Raw genomic sequence first — 19,550 nt, 5'->3', positions numbered from 1 at the left:
TAACGTCTGAACTCATGTACACACATACCAACTTGGTCATATGACAGAGCCAATATCGCGTGTTCATCAGGTTAACTGCTGAGATGACCAACTATTTGCTGAATACAATGATTCTGCAAGTGACGGCTTGCCCCAGTTCCATCTCACAGCTAACTCTCTTTCATCACATCTATATAACACAGTAATATTAAAGCGCCGTATTTTCTGAAAATATATATATATATATATATATATATATATATATATATATATATATATATATATAATATATATATATGTATGTATAACTGAATCACGAAAATATGGAATGTGATGAATATATAAATAAAGATAAAATCCACGAAGGAAACGGAAACATTGGAGTGCTGCGAGGCCTTTCGACACTAGTCCTTTACTTAGCAGACTGAAGGAATATAAAAGTATGTTTACAAAGAAAGCTCATATAAATGACAGAAGGGGATTATAAAGGAAACATATGTACCTGGAATCCAACACAATTGAAGAATTAGTACAACTGCCAAAACAGGATTAAATACTTAAGAGGTTTTTACAAAGGATTAAGATCAACCGTTCAGGAGCAGGGACAGGACAATTAAAAGATTATACAGGTTCGTGACTGACCACCTAAAAATTTTTAGTACAACACAATAATTTTTTTTTTTTTTTTTTTAACAATAAAAACTTTTTGCAAGATGAACATTTTTACAAAAAAAATTATATTAAACATACGGATATACAGAAAATATATATCAAGTAGCTACCTTGTAATTAAGTCAGTGCTTTTATCTTTTAGGTCATTCTTGAACATTTTTCTAATACAGGGGTCCAAATAATACATGCCAGGGCTAAGATTAAAATTACAACTGGAAGTAAGCTGGATAATAGCGGACTCCAATAGATTTCTTGAAGAGAAATCTTTCGATCTGGCAATCACTGAACTTTCAGTCCAATTTATCCTGTGAGAGTTTTCACTTAAATGAATGAATATAGCATTGGATGCTTGTCCAGTTTTGACTGAATACTTATGTTGCTTAATACGTACATCTAAATCTTTGCTAGATTGGCCAATATAAAATGAGGGGCAATCCAAACATGGAATTTTATATATTATGTTGTTGTTTTCTTTAGGGCTATTTTTTATTAACATTCTTTTGAGTGTGTTATTATAAGAAAAAACGAGGTTTACATTAAAAGGTTTTAACAATGATTTTATGTTTTCAAAACCACTGAAATAAGGGTGGCAAAAGGGAGTGCTCTGAACACGATTTTAAAACGTGTGACCCTGTCTGTCCGTAATTCTGAAAGTTCGTAAGTAGGGTAGTGTCTCAGGTGAGGTGTATGAACAACACTTGAAACTTTGGCATATAATTTATCCAAATGCAAAAGCATATGATTTATTCAAATATGAAAGTATATGACTATCTAAATATGAAAGTATTTTTGTTTCCAGAGCCAGTAAAAAAAAATCTGATCATATCTATTTCTTTTTGGGCTCATTCCATGGCTGCACTTTGTCCGTTCCAAAAATCGTATATGCCAACCCTCCAATGAAGTAGCTCACTGCCAAGATTCCAAAAACAGTCCTCCAGGCGCTCAGTGTTTGCTGAGAAAGAAATGCAGGTATTAGATTACATTAAATGTATTAGCTCCATGGGATGGTTAAAAAGTGATCAATTGTAACAGCTTGCATCATAATGTGCTAAAATGCACATGTTTCTTGAATGCATTACCTAAAATTATCTATAATGGTTTACTTACATCAATTGAGCTATTTACTTTTAAAAAATACACAAAAGCCTGGCAGGAAACATTACTTGTTTATTTATGTACCAATTTCAACAGCTGCCGTTTATAAAATGATGCAAAGAATCCTTACTCCAATGTTATGATACTGAATAAGTTACCTACTTGTACCTGTGTGACTAGCCTTAGATTTGCATATGGCACAATTTGTTGTCAGTTTAGAATGCAATATAAAATTTAGGCCAAGGGCCAAGTGCTGGGACCTAAGGTCATTTAGCGATGAAAGGGAAATTAAGAATAAAAAGGTTTTAAAGGTGTAATAGGAAGAAAACCTTGAAGGTGCACTAAGAAACAGATATTAGGAGAGGATGGAAAATAAGATGGAAGGAAGAGAATATGGACGTAGGTACAGTAAAAAGGTAGGAAAGGCGTTGCAGCTAGGGGCCGAAGGGGCGTTTCAAAGAACCTTAAGTAAAGCCTACAGTGCACCGCATAGGGTGCACTGACAGCAATATCTGTTTACGGGCCAGTTGTCAGTTTGAAGATTCATTTCCTAACATCAGACTCACATTGCCAGTAGTAATCTCCCCTACACCAAATGAAGCAATAACTCCAGTGATGGCGAATACAGAGTTTACTATTCCTTTCAACGTTCCAGCGAAGTTAGGGGCGATGTCTTGTTCACTTAAATAACCCCCGATGTACTTGGCGCTGTTGAGACTCACTGCTATACACAGAAACACAACAGCTAACGTTGCGTTACAGTCCACGAAGCACATGGCTATTAGGCATATGCAAGATGAGTAAAGACCTGTGGACATACACGAAATTAGTTGGGACCTGCATTGAAGGATCTCATTCTTAGCTATTAGTTATGGTGACATCTGAAACTGAAAAGTGCCTCTTAAGGTTGAGTGCACACCCATAACAAGTTTGGAGCCAGTTGTTAATTGAAATCAGTGGTTTCCCGCAATAGACTGGCATCTCTGCTGATGTCTGGAATTGAATTGTAAGATCATGCAGGACTGGTCCAGACCTCTCAAACGTAGTTAACATCTTATACTTCTGTTCGCCGCTAAAATTGTTAAGAGATTATGCAAAATTTCTACAGACCTGTGAACCTACATGAAATAAACTCGAAACAAGTAATGGTTTTCTCACACTTATGTAAATCTACTTATTCCTAATACTGAAAAAAAAACACTTGTACAAGATGAGCACAGATCCATAAGAAAAATATGTGAAAATAGCTGGTAATTGAACTGATTAGTCTTTTACTCTTTTGCTGGCCTACTGACACCTAATGAAAGGTGCATGTATAGAATAACTAGGAGACATTGATAATTAGAAGATATATCAAAAGCAATTTTCTTACAGAATGAGAAACTATAAAAGTTCTTAAAAAGCTGAATATATTATAAAAAAAACACCATAGATGAATTTTCAAGAATGGTCGGTACAGAAATCCACAAGTTCATGGTGTACTGAGAAATATGAGGAAGCGTGACTACCTTGCAATCTTGGAGTGAATGTCAGTGCAATGGAAACAGTCAAATATTTTTCAAACATCTAACTGTTGAAGACAGACTTAGCTAATCTATCTCAGCCTAATTCCTTCAGAAAGCTTCAGTGGATGCCTCGTGTTAGTAAAAAGTCTTCATGTTTTTATTACAGAGAAGAGTAAAAGACAAAGATCCTTGTTGAAAATAAAGTTAACAACTTTCTTTATCTAAAAACGTAATATAGAAATATATATATAAAAATCGATGGATGTATGTGTGTGTGTGTATGTACCAGCATAACTCTGAAACACTGAGCAATTTCAACCAAACTTGGTATACATGTGACTTACTATCTAGAAATCAGCAATGTGGCGGGTAAGATATCACTAGCACCAAGAAGGCACCAAAGGGGTCGGGGTGGGAACGGCTTCTCTGAAATTGGGCTGGTTATGCCCGTGGACTTAGTAACTTTGCCAATTTATCATACCTAATTTTGATATACATATGACTTACTATCTGGAAAAGAATACTGTGGGGGAAAGACATCAATGGCACCAAGGAGGGTTGGGGTTGGGAAGGGGGTGACAGAGACAGAGTGAGAGGGAGAGGAAGTGAGGGAGAGAGAGTAGAAGGGGAGAGAGAGAATAGAAGGGGAGAGAGAGAGAGAATAGAAGGAGAGAGAGAGAGAGAGAGAGAGAGAGAGAGAGAGAGAGAGAGAGAGAGAGAGAGAGAGAGAGAGCACAGGAGGAGTTAGGGTGAAGGAAGAGGGAAGATACAGGGAGGGTTGGAGAGAGAGAGAGAGAGAGAGTAGAGGTGGTGTTAGGGAGAATAAAGAGGAAAAGAGACAGGGGGGGTTGGAGAGAGAGAGAGAGAGAGAGAGAGAGAGAGAGAGAGAGAGAGAGAGAGAGAGAGAGAGAGAGAGAGAGAGAGAGTAGAGGAGGAGTTAGGGAGAAGAAAGAGGGGGAAAAAGTGAGAGAGAGTTACAAGGATTAGGATGTCCCAAAGACTTATTAGTCCATCCGAAGAGACATCATGTGCTCACTTATCTGTAGGCGCAGGCTTTAATATTCGTTCACAGTGTTCTGATGATTTTGTCCAGCTTTCTTCTAAACTCTTCCACACTGTTTACAACTTCAGGTGGCAGTTTATTCCATGTGTCACATATCTTGTATGTAAAGAAGTTCCCACAATGAGATGTGTTGTAACTCTTCAGTTCTAGTTTTCATACATTGTTTCTTGTCTTGTTTTCGTTTAATGTGAAGAGGTTGCTGTCTAATTTTGTTATGCCTTTCAGTATTTTGAATGTTTCTATTAGTTGTCCTCGCAATTGTCATGTTTCTAAGCCATACATGTTCAGGTTCTCTAGTCGTCTTTGAAAACCTATTTGGGTGGAACTAACTTTGTGGCTCTTGCTTCTACTCCTTCTAATCTACTGTCCTTTCTTAGTGTTGGCGAACAAAACTGTACTGCATATTCAAGATGAGGTTTAACTATTGATGTGTAGGGCTGCAGCACCATTTCCTTGTTTCTACTGCCTCTTCATGTATTCCAGTAGTTTCTGTGCCTTCTTTTCAGCTTTTATGCACTGTTTTGTGGATTTTAAGTCCTTGGTAACAATGAATCCAAGGTCTTCTTCTTCTTCTACACTATTTATGTCATTCCCAAAGTAAGTAAGTATACCTTAGTTTTACCAGACCACTGAGCTGATTAACAGCTCTCCTAGGGCTGGCCCGAAGGATTAGACTTATTTCACGTGGCTAAGAACCAATTGGTTATTTAGCAATGGGACCTACAGCTTATTGTGGAATCCGAACCACAGTATAGCGAGAAATGAATTTCTATCACCAGAAATAAATTCCTCTAACTCTTCATCAGCCGGCCGCTGGAATTGAACTCCGGCCCATCGAATGACAGTCTGAAGCTCAGCCGACTCAGCCAAAGAAGGGCTATGTCATTCCCAAGCAGCATGTAGTTGGTATGAGGGTTGTTTGTTCCTACTTGTAACACTTTACACTTATTCACGTTAAATGGCATTTGCCATCTTTTCGACCACTCTATTTTCTGAGAGAGAGAGAGAGAGAGAGAGAGAGAGAGAGAGAGAGAGAGAGAGAGAGAGAGAGAGAGAGAGAGAGAGAGAGTTTACTAGTTGTCATTCAGAGTTATCCCAGGCAGCACCTGGTTGGTCAGCTAATATATATATATATATATATATATATATATATATATATATATATATATATATATATATATATATATATATATATACATATATATATATATATATATATATTTTTACAAATATTACTGCTGTTCGCCCTCGTAACTTTTGATTGTAAAAATATCAGCCTGACTGAGACCGGGAAAAGACATTGTCTATATAGGTGCGTCTTCAGTTCAAAACCTTACCGTCCGTTGGAGAAGGATAGGTAGCATTTAGCCATTTTTCCCCTATAGGAAAATTCCCATATCAGCCTTAAGAATAGGTGGTCCTAAGGTCCCTTTTTCCTTCCTACCTGTCTCATGGCGAATGTTTTGAAAACAAGAACGTGGACACCTGGGGTGACTGTTGTTGACCTAGGCCGGTCCGAGAACTTGAGAGAGAACCAAGCTTTCGGAGAGATAACACGTCCAGTTGGATCTCTTCCCCCTTTCTTTGTCTATTATTCTATTAGTGAAGTGAAGAAACAATTGCAAGAACTCCACGCCGGTCGTTGATGCGCACAACGTTCGTCCTAAGGTACAGTCGCTTTTTGTTCAAAACTTCGCCCATTCTTTTATCCTTTGTTTTCTGTATTTCAAATTTCCTTTGTTCCCCTTCAGCCACCACTTACGGTATATGTGTTCACGAAGTCTAGATTAAGTCAAATTATTTTATTGTTAGCTTCAACCCCATTATTCCAGTAAAATACCTAGGATTTAGGTAAGCAAAATCAGGTTAAATCTCGATGCTTTTGTATGCCTCGCGTCCGAATGTTTGGGAGAACCGTTGCGTTTAAAATCAAATTCATCTCAAATATTCTTTGTTAAGGTTAATAACCCTTAACTGGCGACCTTTGGCTAATTAACGTCTGTCTTTGAGGTTAACTTTTGGCTTCAAGTGACAGGTTACGTGTAATCTTGGTTTGCAGGGCCGTAAAATTTACGTAAATTGAATAATACATGATCAACCAAGACTCTCACACACGTAACATTGGCGACCTTGCGTAGAATCTAAAGTACATTTTAGAGAAAGAATCTGAGAAAAGGAAATTAAAATTACATTAATTCCAAAAAATAAAAGTCAGATATCGAACTCCATTTCATTCTTCCAAACAAGGAACGAGGCATAATAATAAGCAGTAAAGAGAATAGTTATAACAAGTGTAGCGAGAATTAGCGTAGGAAAGGGTGCAACTCGAGAGCAGAGCTTAATCACAATTTGTGTCGTTTAAGAAAGGGCATTTTACCGTGTTCGGACCGTGAGAGAAGTCGTTCAAGTAACGAATCCTAAGGCCGAGAAAAGCGGAGCCTGTTTCATGTACACAAAGTAATTTAGAAATCGCGTCGGCAATTCCGATCGTTATTGTTTGCATATAGCGGGAATCATTCAAAAACCGTGTCAGTGAAGTAGCAAACGAACTGAAATAGTAATTTTACAATAAAGGTACCGTTCAACAACGTAAATTTACGCAGGCAAGCGAGCATTTCTCTTTTCATTCTTTTGTGTAATGTCCGGGTGAGGAATACGATAACAAAAGACACAAAGTTGTTTGGTAATTTCGTTTTCCATCCTTAACGTAAAACACTATGCATGATTGGTATATTTAAAGTAAAATCTGGATACCTGCATTTGTTTCGTTCGTTGTTTGAATTTGTGCTAAAAAGAAAATACCCGCCATCTTGGGATTCCCGCCATGCGGTTGTTTTGAAATTGTTCGAACTGTTTGTGAGAGAACGCCATTTTGGGGTTTCCTTCGCCAGCCGAGGTTGTTTTGAAATTTAGGCCTAACGGGACCTTGGCCGCCATCTCAACGACTTTGTTATTGTGACCTCTGTTGAGACACTCTGGGGGCATTTTTTTTTTGCTTTTTTAGTAGAAGTTAACCCACCTCCTAATATCTTAGCTAGGAAAAAACAAAAGATAATTTAGGCAGGGAAAGATAGGCCTTAGTTAGGAGTAATAACAAGTTCCTATATGAATACCTACTATAAAAATCATATAAAGAAAATTTAAAATTTTTACGATAAACTTTTTGTGACGTCGGCCCCGGAAAATTAAGATAATAAAGTAATCCCTAAGGAAGCCAAGACGACGCATCTATATCATTTTATTAAGATCCATGCCATTGTGCATGTATAAAATCTTTGTTTACATGTTCTCAAGCAGCAAGAAATTCGCTGATTGAAAATCTCTCTATCTCTCTCTCTCTCTCTCTCTCTCTCTCTCTCTCTCTCTCTCTCTCTCTCTCTCTCGTCATTCAAGTAAGCATTCCTAACCTAAGTGTACGTGACCCTCTTCAAAGAAAAAGAACGGCCGACACTAGGCTAATTAATTGAATACTTTAACCAATTAAAAGAAAACACCTCTGTCCCACAATAGATGAGGACAAGTTAAGAGTAATTACGATACAGTGATAAACTGTCGGTCACGAGTGAGGCCTGCTATCCAGACCGAAGCCAACAGTAGTTTTCACCCTCTGAAAGAAGAAGGGGCCAGCACTGGGGCCGGTACTGGGACCAGCCACTCACGAGGATCTTTAAGAAAAAAAAAAAAAAAAAAAAAACCCAGATTCACTTTATTCCACAGTGCCAATAATTTGCAGCACTCATCACTGGAATAGCCTACTATCTCTCTCTCTCTCTCTCTCTTTTACCTTCCCTTTCTCTCTCATTCGATTGTTGCACTCTGCAGGGGGTGTAGAGTGCCTTTCCTCCCATATAGCCTAGTTGGACTCCAGTAGAGGGTCCCTAGGAACACATTGGCACCATAAGTGCCACCAAGCAAGAATCCAGAAAATAAATAAAACAAAACCAAAGGGAACACAGAAGAGAAAGTTCTTCTGGAACCTAACCTGCACCAGTGCCTAGGGATACTGAGTGCCACCAGTGTGACCTGTACACGGCACACCCAAACTACAGTGCCACCTTTTGAAAGGGTGCCACTTCATTGAAGAGACACTTCCTCGCTGCCCAAGTACGCCCACTCGACCCGGTTAGACGGCCTTCCCCACCAGAACCATGGCAGCAGAGCATTATAAAACTTTCCTGGGGCTGGGGACGGCGGCAGGTCTCACCGGCTCGGAACTTACTACCTGGGTTAAGGAGCAAGTGGACGACTTGGCCAAGCGGGAGAAGGAAGAAAGACTCGAGCAGAGGAAGTATGAAGCCGAGCAAAGGCAGTATGAAGAGGAAAGAGAAGAAAGAAGGAGACAGCATGAGTTAGCCTGCAAGGAAACTGAGTTAGCCCTAAAGGAGAAGGAGCTCGAGCTTGAGAGAGCGAAAATGGAGAATGCCGAAGCTATGGCTAGCCATCAAGCCTCCAGTCCTACACCTGCTGCATCAAACGCTCCAATTTCGAGCATCAATTCCCTAGTCCCCAAGTGGACTGAGGACGAGCCAGAAGCATGGCTGGAGGAGATCGAGGCTCTTTTCGATAACTACAGCACCACGGAGACGAGAGAGCCTTAATACTAGCCAAGCATATGGAGGGGAAAAGCCAAGGCAGCGCTTCGCTCACTGGAGAAGAGCCAGAGAGGCAACATGGCGGAAGTTCGTAGAGTCATTACAAAGGCCTACGAGATAACCCCAGAAAAATGGAGACAACGGTTCCGAGGTCTTGCCAAGGAAGTCGGCTGGTCTTGGACGGAATGGGCATGTCACAAAACCCAGTCCGGTACGCGCTGGTTCGACTCCTTGGCCTGCACGACGTTTGAGGATCTCTTCAATCGGACCATGCTAGAAGACCTTTTCCAATGTGTGCCAGGGCCCCTTGCGGTATATCTTAACGATAAGCAGCCCTCCACACTTATGGAAGCTTGTCGCATGGCTGATTCGTGGGAAACCTTCAATCAGTCACATAGCACCTCTCAGAAGCGAATCATCCCTCCGGCCTACCTCTCGAACTCCACTCGCCCGAAGAATGGACTGCCTAGCAAGACCCTGTGCAACTATTGCAAGAAGGGGGGCCACGCTGAAGCTGAGTGCCGATACAAACTCGGCACTAATAAGCAGCCTAACCCTACCAGCCAGGACTCCGCTCCCGATTCATCCGCTCAGCCCTCTCCTCCAACAGTTACTGCAGGCCACCGAGCCCATCCAAAAGGCCCGTGCAGATCCTGTGGGGCTGCTAGCCACTACAATGCTGGATCTCCGGCCTGTCCACATCATGTCCCCACCACCAAATTTGTCAACCTAATCAGCACTTCATTTTCTGCTGCTGGTCCGCACCGGATCCTTTACCCCGAGAGACTGGAAACCCAGTTCATCTCGGTGGCCCCTCTTCAGGGCACTAGCCTGCCAGTGACCCTTCCGGTCACAGTAGACACTGCGGCAGACATTAGCCTGATCACTAGGGCCCAAGTGCCAGCCGGTGCCATGGTTGACGAAGAAACCCGGTGGGAAATGAAGTGGATAGAGGGCCACGCCATTACCGTTCCTACAGTCCAACTCCAGGTTATGACACCTTGGGGCACGATACCCCACCGCCTCGGCGTGGTAGGTGGAATTCGGCCCGGAGTGGCCTTCTTGTTGGGTCGGGATCTTCTCTGCGGAAGCCCGTCACCACCGCCACTCCGCAGCCACGTTACCTCCTCCAAGGCGGCCCCAGTTGTAACTCCCAAAAATGACAAACCTCCACCTTCCGCCCACCAAAGTGGTCCGCGGAAGGGGCATAAACCAAATTATTTCAGGCCTTGCCCTCTCCAATCGCGAAGGGCTGGCCCACCAAGAGGTCCTCCCCCTCCGCGAAGAGAGATTCAGGAGGAGCAGTACCGCTGCAGGACGTGCAAGCGGGCAGACCACTCCACAAATTGGGAGGGCTGCCCAAGCAAGCAACGCCCAGCGGACGCCCCCGAACAAAACTCACCGAGGGGCTACGATCTCCTGCTGGGGCAGGAATCTCTGCCGCAGCCAAACCCAAGTCGTCCGAGAGGTATTGCACCTCCGGACCCCTTGTCAGGCATGCCTGACCCTCAACTGCTGCCAGTGCCACTTGCGAGCACTGAGCAGTGCCAGACTCCGTCCGCCACGGACGTTGAGCTACCAATGGAAAAGGCCTCTATGCCGGGTCTAAATCATGAGGCGAATCCTCCTCCGGGAGATTTAGGTTCCCCATGCAGTTGATCATCGCGACTGGAGAGCCTCCAGCACCCGAAGCTTCTTCTTCAAAATTTGATTCCAGGATGAACCCTGGAGGATCGAAATGGTACCCCTTCCTTGGAAGACCAGGAACTGGCATCCTCGGACGCAGAAGTCGAGATCGCTCTCGCTCCGGTTGTCGCAGCAGCCGGAGTAGGGAGTCCTCCCGCAGCTTTTGCAGTTGCCCTGACTTCGCGCCCGCTAGCCCTTCTGGCCTGCCCCCGGAGTTGGTGCTCTCATCACCTGCTAGGCCAGCTACTGATAGGCCTTGGAGGAAACCGAAGAGAAGAAGAAGAAGGGGCGGAAGAGAGCCCAGTAGTTGCCGAGCTATACGCTCATCCTGGCACTAGTGCCCTCTCGGCACAGTGCCCTAACATCTAAGAGTGATCCTGGCCCCTTGCCCAGAGAAGGTAGCCAGTGTGATCTCTTCCTTTTATTTGTACCTAGCCTAGGCCACCTTAAAGTACAGTACATCAATTTAGTAACCTTGTTCTTTCCACTTACCACCGAGCCGCAGTAATCATGTAAGTAGCCTAACTAATTTCAGTAATCTCAACTATTGTGAAACGAGCCACGATGCTCGTGACACGCATGGCCTAAGACCTCAGTGAGGCACCCATTTATCATATGAGGCAACCTCATGAATTAACTAGTAAATTTTAATTGTATTAAACATAAACCATGTTGTAATTTAGTTAGAATATTAACTCTTATGTTGGTGCTACGGTCGGGTTAGGATAGGTTAGGCTAGGGAATATCATAGAACGTACCACTAGGCTAGGTCTAAAACACATCATGATTGTAGGAGGTAGCCTATAATAACCGTGAGCACCTTCTAGTACTATTAGAATTAGGTTAAGTAGTGATTATAGCTCATATCCTATCTAGGGTTAGGTAGTTCTGTAGCTAGGTAGGCTAACCAGGACTAATCTGCTCAGGGGAAGGAGAGTAACCTACGAGAGGCTTAACAGCTTGTTTAGTATAGACCTTCACGCCCGAAAAGGGAGTGAAGGCCCTCTTAAGGGGGGGAGCTTTTACAAATATTACTGCTGTTCGCCCTCGTAACTTTTGATTGTAAAAATATCAGCCTGACTGAGACCGGGAAAAGACATTGTCTATATAGGTGCGTCTTCAGTTCAAAACCTTCACCGTCCGTTGGAGAAGGATAGGTAGCATTTAGCCATTTTTCCCCTATAGGAAAATTCCCATATCAGCCTTAAAAATAGGTGGTCCTAAGGCCCTTTTTCCTTTCTACCTGTCTCATGGCGAATGTTTTGAAAACAAGAACGTGGACACCTGGGGTGACTGTTGTTGACCTAGGCCGGTCCGAGAACTTGAGAGAGAACCAAGCTTTCGGAGAGATAACACGTCCAGTTGGACCTCTTCCCCCTTTCTTTGTCTATTATTCTATTAGTGAAGTGAAGAAACAATTGCAAGAACTCCACGTCGGTCGTTGATGCGCACAACGTTCGTCCTAAGGTACAGTCGCTTTTTGTTCAAAACTTCGCCCATTCTTTTATCCTTTGTTTTCTGTATTTCAAATTTCCTTTGTTCCCCTTCAGCCACCACTTACGGTATATGTGTTCACGAAGTCTAGATTAAGTCAAATTATTTTATTGTTAGCTTCAACCCCATTATTCCAGTAAAATACCTAGGATTTAGGGTAAGCAAAATCAGGTTAAATTTCGATGCTTTTGTATGCCTCGCGTCCGAATGTTTGGGAGAACCGTTGCGTTTAAAATCAAATTCATCTCAAATATTCTTTGTTAAGGTTAATAACCCTTAACTGGCGACCTTTGGCTAATTAACGTCTGTCTTTGAGGTTAACTTTTGGCTTCAAGTGACAGGTTACGTGTAATCTTGGTTTGCAGGGCCGTAAAATTTACGTAAATTGAATAATACATGATCAACCAAGACTCACACGTAACAATATATATATATATATATATATATATATATATATATATATATATATATATATATATATATATATATATATATATATATATATATATATATATATATATATATATATATATATATATATATATATATATATATATATATATATATATATATATATATATATATATATATATATATATATATATATATATGTACCAAATTAAAAAGAAATTTGTATTTTTCCTAACATACAAACCTACACTTTCATATATGGAGTATTCTGTGCTTACCTAGCTTCATCTCTAAAAGCAAAATCCTAACGCTACCTGGGTCACGTGGGTCAACCTGACCCAGCCTTCTTCCCATTGTATGAGACAGCCTGTACACAGCTCCTCTCAACCTCCTAGAGGGAGTGAGAGATCGGGACTACATGAGGTGGTACGAGGAGGGTAACTTTACCTATATGACAGCGTAGATTCGCATGTTAGGAAAAATTAAAATTTCTTGTTAATTTAGCATTCGTTCTGACGCATACAAACCTACCCTTTCAAATATGGAGCCTCACTTGAAGGTAGGAGGGCGATCTCTCAGGTAAATGTGTAGGAACATTACCTCTAATGCCCCCGAGGACTGTAAGGGTTAAGTTGATGCAGTGTAACCACTTTTTTCTTTGTAATGTAGCTGACAACACCTTTCTCTCCTGACGGAGCTCCTGTAGGGCTCTACTTTGTTAACTGACTTGTTGTGCAGCCACCACCAGACCCAAGGTGAAAGTATCTGAGGACTTGTGTGCTACATCCTTAAAACAGAAAGAGGTGAAAGTCGTTTGCCTCTTCTAGACCCCAGCCCGGAGGACCTGCCTTACTGAGTGGTTCTTCTTAAACGAGTCTGCAACATTCTAGCTTGTCCCAAAAGAGCTAGTACAGTTGACCTAGTGCGACAAAATGGCTAGTATCATAATAGCTAGTGCCAAAATCGCTATTGAGGCAAAATAGCTAGTAGTACATTTTAGCTGCTACTGAAAGAGCTGTTAACCCAAATAGCTAATTTAATAGAATTAAAACTGAAACATCAAAAAAAATTTGGTCTTTACCATTATAATTAGTTTTTCCTTTTCTTTTGTCCTATTTTAGTAGAAGTTTTTTTTACAGTATTTATAAAAAGGCAACAAAATATATCTATAATAGTTTTGATTAAAATAATTTATTAGAAAAATTTAGTATAAAACACTTAATAATGATAAAAAACAAATAAAGCTTTAATATGTTATTGCCCGCAAACAATCTTTAGTAGATATTTCATCATATGAGTGCTTGTTAATCAAGTACTTACAGTAAGTCTATCGTTAATTTCTTTAGTTCTCTTTTTGACAGGTGCTTGCTGTCCGCTGATATACGCATTTAGAGTGCTTCTCTGTAAAACTTCCTCTTTTTAATTCCCTGAAGAAAGCCCCATACGGTTGGATGAACAGAGTCAAACATTGCCTGAATAGCACGATGCCATCCTCTAGCTTATTCGTCCTTGTTATATAATTTTCTGTTCTTTGCTGAACATTCCACAATTCGATGGGAAATATGGGCGTTCTCCTTCCTCTTCTCTGGCATCTGCCAATGTATGTTCTTTAAAATAGTCATACAAGGTTTGCATTTCTTCACCCAAATGCAAAAATTCGAGGTCTTCATTTAGCTCTTCATATGCATCTGTCACTTGATCAGGATTAAGGAACGGCAATGCTGCAAGCATCTTGGAATGAAGACAGCAGTTGTTAATCCAATGCTCTGTATCTTTCTCCATGCTGACTGGGAAAGATGAAAGAAACATCCGTTTATGTTTGCATCGGGAAATACTTTCATAAAAGCATTAACAGCAGATTTTTCAAAATCTAATGTTACGTTTTCATGGTTACAGTCTTGATGCTTGTCTTTCAGAATCTTAAATCCTCTTTCATATGTTAATTGAGTTTTATCTGACATGAAAATATCCACGCAAGCAAACAGAAAGTCTTCCGTAACAACATGGATTATATATAACCGATAAAACAGTTTAGGTGCAGCTTTGAAAGTACCATTGCACATCCAGACTTTCGAACTGGCAAGTTGATCAAGCACTAGTTCACTGGCAAATATGATTATTCGCTTTGAATCACTAACTGCATCACATAACAAAAAGGGTTCTGTAGTTCCATTTATGGATTAAATTCTTCAGGAGTGTTAATTCATCAATTGATGTATGGCCACGAAGGTAACCTTCATTTTTACAACGTTTTTGTTGAATACCTTTCTGGGGAGCACTTATTTTAGGGACATTCGCCATTGCTTCGTCGTCCAGCTCTTATACCGCACTGGCAATAATCCTTCATGGCGGTGCACTAGAATTAGAGGATTCTTCCTTCATTTTACAATTCTAACATTTTGCCATGCAGGATCTAGAGCATGATTATGTTCTTGTCTATGTGGTACTTCAGAATTTTCTTTGTAGTTCAACTGAGTTTTCAATGTACCCCTACAGTCTATAATTGCACATCTCCAGTTCTGGGTTGTTTTGTTTGTTGTGTTTTTACGATACAAAAATCCTTCATAGCTAACCATATTACTTCCTTTCTGGGACTTGATGACGTTCATTGCGATGGGTAAAATATTGCTAATGTAGTTCTGCTAAAATAAAAGAAAATGAAAAACTGAATACAGGCTAATAACAATGAGAAAAAATATACAGCTTGTTCTACTAACTGCTCTAGTATTCACTGTAAACCATTTTAACATTTAAACACAAACTACAGTTTCTTGAAATTAGCCATTTTGGTTAACAGCTCTTTTAGTACCAGCTAAAATGTACTACTAGCTATTCTGTCACAACAGCGATTTTGGCACTAGCCATTTTGTCGCACTAACTCAATTGTACTAGCTCTTTTGGGACAAGTTGTTCTGGGGTGCACCATTCTTAAACGCCACCGACGGACCTATTCCTCTGATGTCGTGAGCCCTGACTCTGGCTGGGGCAGAGTCCTTGTTACCTTCCAAATGGTATGCCCCCCAATTACCTCTCTTAGCCAGGAGGAGGTAATGTTCCTTGAAATCTCACTCTTCTCTTGTCCCATACTTAAGTACAGTCTATGACAAACTGGTTTGTTGGAGGCTGTACATTTAAGGTAGGCTCTCAAAGCTCTGACCAGACACAGCACCATTTGGGACTGTTCGTTACCTGCGAAGTCCTCAAGTGAGGGAACAAGAAAACCATCAAACTGTCGGTCATATGTGGAGGGGTTCTGGGTCTACGCCACAAACTATGAGAAGAAGGTAAAACCCATCGACGTCCATCCATGGGTGTGGGTCATGTCGTATGAGAGGTCATGAATTTCGCCCACCAGAGCCAACAGGAACACTGATTTTAGGGTCAAGTCCCAGTCTGAGGCCCTTGTGCGCAGTTCACAGGGAAATTTTATTGACAACTGGCCTATTAGTTCTTTTTTATCTTTAAGGTTTTCCCTCGTTACCTTACTTGTACGGATTAGTAAAACGCACAAAGAAAATAATCCTATGCGGCCTATTATCAGTACTGTTGGCTCAATGTCATATAAACTTTCGAAATATAGTACAAAGGTCTTGTCCCCATTACTTGGAACTATCTCCGATTCTCACGTATTTAACTGTCTAGATTTAGTTGATATATTAAACAAAATCACTTTTTGCCTCACTGATGGGTTCGTTAGTTTTGATGTTTGTTCTCTTTTTACTAAAGTCCCTATAGATTCTATTTTAGAGTATCTTAGTAATGAACTAAGCCATCATGAATTACCTCTACCTGTAAGTCATATTATTTCACTCACTAGGTTGTGCATTTGTGATTGTAAGTTTATACTCACTGGTGAATTTTACCAACAAATATTTGGTATGGCAATGGGCAACCCTTTATCCCCACTCCTCTCAAACTTGTACATGGAATTCTTTGAAAAATGATATATACCTAATATCATTTATACTCCTTTAAAGTGGTATAGGTATGTTGATGATATTTTAGCTGTTTTGCCTGCTGGTATTGATGTAAATGATTTACTCTGTAATTTGAATAACCAGGTACCATCCATTAAGTTTACTTTAGGATCAGAAAAAGACAATTGTCTCCCTTTCCCCTTTCTTAGATGTTTTAATACATAGAGAACCATTTCAATGCAAATTCAGCATTTATAGGAAACCAACCAACAACTTAACTTACGTTCATTTTTATTCAGGCATCACCCTAACATCAAAACATCAATTTTTTCTTCTATGTTTTTGCGAGCTTTGGGCATTGTCAGTCCCCAGTATTTGGATCAAGAAACTGAATACATAAGAAAAATAGGGACAGATTTATGTTATCCTTCGCATATACTAGATATTTGTTATAATAAAGCCCACAAAAAGTTTTATAGTGACACTAACATGGAGAAAGAAACCCCTAAGAACATTCTTAGCTTGCCTTATTATGGTGGTTTTGAAAACAAAATCATTGTTAAAATCTTTTAATATCAACCTCGTTTTTTTCCTCTAATAACACACTAAAAGGAATGTTAATAAAAAAAATAGCCCTAAAGAAAACAACATAATATATAAAATTCCATGTTTGGACTGCCCCTCTTTTTATATTGGCCAATCTAGTAAAGATTTAGACGTTCGTATGAAGCAACATAAGTATTCAGTCAAAACTGGACAAACATCCAATGCTATATTCATTCAAGTGAAAATTCTCACGGGATAAATTGGACTGAAAGTTCAGAGATTGCCAGATCAAAAGATTTCTCTTCAAGAAATCTCTTCAAGTCTGCTATTATACAGCTTACTTCCAGTGTAATTTTAACCTTAGCCCTGGCATGTATTATTTGGACCCATGTATTAGAAAAATGCTCAAGAATTACCTAAAAGATAAAATCACCGACTTAATTACAAATTAGTTACTTTATATATATTTTTATGTATTCGTATGTTAAATATAATTTTTTATTTGTAAAAATGTTCATCTTGCAAAAATTGTTATTGTTTACAAAAACAGAATTATTTTGTTTACTAACATTTTTTGGTGGTTAGTCACCCCCTTGTATAATCTTTTAATTGTCCTATCCCTGCTTCTGAACGGTTGATCCTAATCCTTTGTAGAGTCTCCGGCCAGCCAATGAAGAATTAGAGAAATCCATTTCTCGCTATAATGTGGTTCGGATTCCACAATAAGCTGTAGGTTCCGGTGCTAGGTAACCAATTGGTTCTTAGCTACGTAAAATAAGTCTAATCCTTCGGGCCAGCCCTAGGAGAGCTGTTAATCAGCTCAGTGGTCTGGTAAAACTAAGGTATACTTAATCCTTTGTAGAACCTCTTAAATATTTAACCCTGTTTTGGCAGTGCCACTAATTCTTCAATTGTGCTGGATTCCAGGTGTATATTTTTTCCTTTGTAATCCCCATCTGTCATTTATATGATCTTTCTTTGTAAACTTACTTTTATAATAAACTTACTTTTATATTTCTTCAGTCTGCTAAGTAAAGGACACCAGTTGAAAGGCCTCGCAGCACTCCAGTGTTTCTCTTTCCTTTGTGGATTTTTTCTTTATTTATATATTCATCACGTTCCATATTTTCGTGATTCAGTTATACACACACATAAATATATATATATATATATATATATATATATATATATATATATATATATATATATATATATATATATATATATATATATATATATATATTATATATATATATATATATATATATATATATATATATATATATATATATATATATATATATATATATATATATATATATATATATAATATATATATATATATATATATATATATATATATATATATATATATATATATATATATATATATATATATATATATATATATTCAGGGTCAGATCTAGAAGCCCAAATACCAGTGGAACATTCGTTTCATAAAATGAAGCCAAGGACAAACCCAAGAGACAAAAGACCAAGATATAAATCATTACCGAATGCAGGATGAAGTTGATAAAAACCTATCATTCCCATTAATGTAATAATTGTAGAAAGAGTAAAAAGACAGGAAAGTGAGAAGGATATTTTCTGGACAAAACACTGAATATATAGTGACCAATTAGTGCACCTGATAGCAGGACAGTAACAAAATATTACCTTTTATTTGTAACTGGTGCAGGAAACTTACTTACTCCCGTAGCCAATTTTCTTGTCATTTTGATACTGAGCCATTTCTTTTCGGATATCTTATCTGCGATGGCTCCAAACAAAGGGCTGGCTATAAGCGTAGCCACGTGAGGTAAAGCAGAAAATATACCGTTCTGAAAGTAATAAGAAAAATCCGGTAAGAATAAGCATAAGTAATTTTTATTACAACAGACAAAGTACAGTATTATAGTTTTGTGGTGGTCTTTAATAAATATTTTGACATGACCGTAGGAAAATTATATAAATAAATTTGCAATCCACGCCTTTTAATAGATAAGTTATAGAATGACTCGCTGATAAAAATGAATCGCAATCAACCAGTCTACATTCTCTACAAGAGACATGTGGCCAGAGAGGTAACAGAAAAGTGCTGTCACATCAACTTACACTTGCAAAGTCGAAATGGTGTATATTGCTGAGGTATGTAGGGGTCTCAGTCAGGATGGCGAAGAATCCTATGCCATCCCCAAAGGCCAAGACAATTAAACACAGGAAGGGCATCGACGTGGCGATATCCTTCCACGGGACCTTCAGAGCCTGAATCGATTCAAAAGGGTAAAAAAAAATGAATTGATGCACGATCCTCGTTTCAACAGAAAGACAATTGGAACATGGGAGATGCAAAGAATACATATATTACTTCTTCAAGACTCATATTTATGTTTTTTTTATTTTATTATCTATTGCAGTTAACCATTCATTCACCTCATTATCTTAATTGATGATAATGTTGACGATCAATGTTCTTCGCAAATTTTTCCAGCCTCTTTCACCAGTCTTTGCAAGTTTACCTTTCCTTTCATTGTCAGCATTTGCTGCAGACGAACACTAAACCTAAAGTTCCCAGAATATATCCTTAGGT

General features: G+C 39.4%; 1 pseudogene; it reads right to left on the bottom strand.

Moving 5' to 3' along the window:
- Positions 1-363: 363 nt before the first annotated feature.
- LOC136847487 (putative inorganic phosphate cotransporter) overlaps positions 364-19,550 on the bottom strand; it is a 24,135-nt pseudogene continuing 4,948 nt past the window's right edge.

This window comes from Macrobrachium rosenbergii, chromosome 16 (assembly GCF_040412425.1).
Source record: "Macrobrachium rosenbergii isolate ZJJX-2024 chromosome 16, ASM4041242v1, whole genome shotgun sequence".
Lineage (NCBI taxonomy): Eukaryota > Metazoa > Arthropoda > Malacostraca > Decapoda > Palaemonidae > Macrobrachium > Macrobrachium rosenbergii.
This window is presented reverse-complemented; position numbering and strand designations above follow the sequence as displayed.